We start from the raw sequence: 4,613 nt of genomic DNA, 5'->3' as shown, positions 1-4,613 counted from the left end.
AAAATAAAAAAAAATTAAAATATTTTTTTTTTACTGAACGCTCTTGACGATGGAATATTCACCACACTCCACGGTGTGTAGCATTAGTTTTAGTAGTAGTTATTAGTTCACTAGTGTATATGCGACTACTAGTTATTAGTTCAGTAGTGTGTATGCGACTAGTAGTTATTAGTTTACTAGTGTATATGCGACTACTAGTTATTAGTTCAATAGTGTGTATGCGACTAGTAGTTATTAGTTCAGTAGTGTGTATGCGACTACTAGTTATTAGTTCAGTAGTGTGTATGCGACTAGTAGTTATTAGTTCGCTAGTATGTCATGTCAGATGCCATTAGGCGACTTGAATAAAATTTGACACCAGTGTTAGCAATAACACACTCTATTTGAATGATGTATAGTATTAAATTTTTTCTACCTTCTCATTCAGTTCCTGACACAACTTTTTCTTTGTCTTCTTAGAATTCTCCTTCCAAAATATTTCTAAATATACTTGTTCTCCTTTTTACAAATTCATTTACAGCCTTCTCGCCTAAATTATCAACATTTTCATTCGTTTCTCAGTGCAATTCCATACTTGACAACATTTGACAACCTCGGTGGCGCAGTGGTAAGATTCTTGCCACTGAACCAAGAGGTCCCGGGTTCGATCCCCGGTCGGGTCATGATGGAAAATGGTCTTTTTCTGATTGGCCCGGGTCTTGGATGTTGATTTATATATGTATTTATTATAAAATATAGTATCGTTGAGTTAGTATCCCATAACACAAGTCTCGAACTTACTTTGGGACTAGCTCAATCTGTGTGATTTGTCCCAATATATTTAATTTAATATTTTAATTTAATTTAATACCGTGAAGTTATAGATTAATTTAAATCAGTAGAATAATAGTGGATCAAAATGGAATTAGGATTATCATCTACTCAGCAACAGCGACCGCATCACCGACATCGACAACCTAAATTGAAATTTTGGTCCTGAATAAACTCAGACTTTACAGATAATAGTTACAATTACGATTAATATTAAATCAATTCGCGAACGATAGTAACGAATTGTGAAATTAGCTTCCAAGATTGATTCTTGCACAGCTGAAAGAGAGACTATTAATAGACACAATTATCATTTTTTTCTAGCTATTTAGGTTTTTTGCGAATTCCAAAGTTAGGGATCTATAAACTGTGTAACACACACTTACTCAAACGTAGGTGGGTTTACGGATAAACCATATTACGATACAATTACGAAGATTATCAAAGATACGCAAGAGATGCACTCAATACATTTAATGTCAATACATTTTCTACAATTGCACAATATTTACGATGCCTTATATACAAAAGTATAACATTCGATTTATAACTCTAGAATAACTGTACACAATTTCTAATGACTCCAATAATCGAAGTAAAAGAGGGCTAGATAACTTTTATCACCTCGCACCATCTCTAATCTTTTTACAACAACCTTCCCTCCAAAAATCAGAATCTAATTCTTCTCGATTGGTTGTTTTAGAGAATAGGTCAGCCTGTGATTGGTAGATTTCAGTACATCTGTCATGTCAATGTCATTGTGATAGTTTGTATTGCCATTATTATAAATGTAATTACTACTTTATTTTATTGGAGTTGCCAGTATAATTGTTAAAAATACTAACAAAAATAAGAAATCACGACAGGTTCCACTGCTGGGGAAAAGTTTGACGACGTTTCTTTTCCCCAGCAGTGCAAATGCAAGCACAGCTGAAATATATGAGATATAGGTTAGCAATAACATACTCTATTTGAATAATGTATAGTATTAAACATTTCATAATGGATACGACGCGACGACGCCTACCTTCTCCTTCAGTTCCTGACACAACGTTTTCTTTGTCTTCCTATCCATGCAGACGACCTTTGCAAGGTCTACCTCTGGTTAAAAGTTAAATAAGATGTTACTAGATGGATTGTTATTTTACTAGTTATCTTAATGTCCAGTTAACCTGTGAACTTACGATAAGTTAACAGAAAACAAAACAAACTATGTTATATATTGTTTAACTGGAATACAAATAAAATTATATTGTTGTTATGATAAGGTAGAGTCCCTCTGTATGCTTATTATTTTTTAAAAGAAGTCAGAGTGAACAAAAATTATGACTAAACTTATTTGGATAACGGGAAGCGCTTCGCCATTTTGTTTTATTTTTTTACATAATAGCTCAAATATCCAAACTAATATAAGAAATGCGAAAGTATGTCTGTTGAAATTTGGCATGTGTATAGTAAAGTACCCCGTTCATATATAGGCTACTTATAGAAATCAATGAAGTTTGTATGAAAATATTAATAAACCAACCTGATATGTTAGTTTCCATTCGACGACGATTTTTCCATCCGATATTTTTTCTCTATGAAAATTGAAGGCAAAACTTGAAGTACGAAAAATATTTTAATTGTATTTCTAGTATCAAGTACAAGAAGGTTCATTAATATTTTTTGGTGAAATAAAAAATATAAATAAATTAACAGATCGCTAACGAACAGAAACTGAAGTACCTCGTTATACGAATGCAGTGGAGGATCAGGAAATAATTTCCCTTCAAGTGTGGACGAAGCGCTGGCTGAGACTTGATTTTTATTATTTTTCATGTAATTGCACCATCCCAACCCAATCCCAACTAATAATAAATGCGAAAGTTTGTTACCTCTTCACGCGTTATCTACTCAACCAATCTTCTTGAAATTTCGCATATATATAATTAAGAGTATGGCAAAGGACCTTTAAGGGTGGTTCGCAGAGCGTTTCGACCGCTACGGTCCCGCTGTCATTACAATTTTTCAAATTTTAACAAAGACAAAAATGAGTTTTCCTATATGATTTTACATTAATTACTCTGTACTGTAGTGATGTCAATTTTATGAATGATTGATTTTGAAAATTATTCTTCAAGAAAATTGACGGATTGTAATGACCGCGCAGACGCAGCAGTCGAAACGCTCTGTGAACCACCCTTCAACCTTTCAACCCGGAAAAAACTATGAGAGAGACATTATTTGTCCTTTAAACAAACTGGGTAAGATGAAAAAGACCAGATCACTTACTTAAAAACTATAATATAAATAATCTTAATCTAAGGGTGTAACGGGATGGTCACCCTGAATCAACCAAGGTGTGCCGCTGCCAGCTATTAAGAACGTAATCACGGCAACCGCCTAAGGTCTTTGCCAAAGTCACGCCTTCATAAAATTTACCAGATCTTCTTGCACCATTACATCATTGATTCATTGTTTCAAGTTCATTCACCATATTCGTCGATGTAAACCCTGGACAAATAGCATACACCCGAACTCCAGATTTCTCGTAATTATACTTATGTCCTAAAGATTTTGTGAAACCCATCACCGTAAATTTAGACGCTTTATACACGGGAACATACTGATCTTTTATGTATCCATATATGGAAGCCATATTAATGTTGGTGCCGCCTTTCCTTCCTTTATCTTTCCTCATGTGCTCCCAAAACTTCAAGGACCATTCATTTAGGGCTGTTACGTTTATACCAATAACTTTTTTCACATCGAATTCATTTAAAACTCTCGCGTTGTTGACAAGAACATCAATAGTTTTGTACGTATCTGTGACACGGTTGAAGACATTATCAAGATTAGTTAAGGTAACGTCACATTTTAAAAGAGTAGCCTTATTAGTGCCGTATTTCTTGTTCAGGGTATCTGTAGCAGCTGTTCCTTGGTTTTCAATGATGTCCAGTACGGCTATAGCTTCAGCACCACTTCGAAGACATGCATCAGCTATGGCGAAACCAAGTCCTTCAGCTGCCCCAGTGATCACGATGACTTTGTTAAGAAAATCACGATTAACGTTTGTATTACCTACTTTAATTGATATTTTAAAACGATTTAATAATAAATAATACGTCTACACTCTGTTATAAATTTATCAGACTATTTTCGGATAAGAGCTGATTATATGAAATTACGTGCATGATATTCAGTATGGGTAATTATGTATTATTTTTTATTTATTTTTTGCTAATAATTATAGAATGAATTCAAAACTAAAGTGTATTCATATTTTTTCATAAAATCACACATTCAGTAGGAACATAAATAACATATTAGATGATGTAAATTTGACTATAATAGCGACTATCAATATCAATCAAACAACAAGTAACATTAGCTTCAATGAATGCAGATGGATATTGGTGCATGGTTTCACATGTTAATAATTAAAGAAAGACAGAAATACATCTACAGCCGAGTGTTGTACAGTGAGTGGACGTGGAAAGTAATGCACCTCCTATTAATGCATCACTGGACGAATGTGATTTATTTCGAAACACGATCATATCATCTTATTTTCCAATACGAAAGGGTCAATTATAATCTCGGCTCAAATGTCTCATTTATCGGTAATTTATCATTATGTTTAAGAATAATACACAAATAGACCCTATGTATATATATGAAACTCTTCCGTTACTAAGTGAGTGACTGACTGATTGACAGCCAACGTACAGCTGAAATTACTAGGCGTAGAAAGTTGTAATTTGGCATGTAGGTTCCTTGGGGAGTGTAGGTGAGCACTAAGAGAGGATTTATGGAAATTC

General features: G+C 33.8%; 1 pseudogene; it reads right to left on the bottom strand.

The window, feature by feature from the left end:
* Positions 1-3,076: 3,076 nt before the first annotated feature.
* Positions 3,077-4,214, bottom strand: LOC128673883 (15-hydroxyprostaglandin dehydrogenase [NAD(+)]-like; annotated as a pseudogene).
* Positions 4,215-4,613: the final 399 nt, after the last annotated feature.

The sequence above is a fragment of the Plodia interpunctella genome, chromosome 11 (genome assembly GCF_027563975.2).
Source record: "Plodia interpunctella isolate USDA-ARS_2022_Savannah chromosome 11, ilPloInte3.2, whole genome shotgun sequence".
NCBI lineage: Eukaryota > Metazoa > Arthropoda > Insecta > Lepidoptera > Pyralidae > Plodia > Plodia interpunctella.
This window is presented reverse-complemented; position numbering and strand designations above follow the sequence as displayed.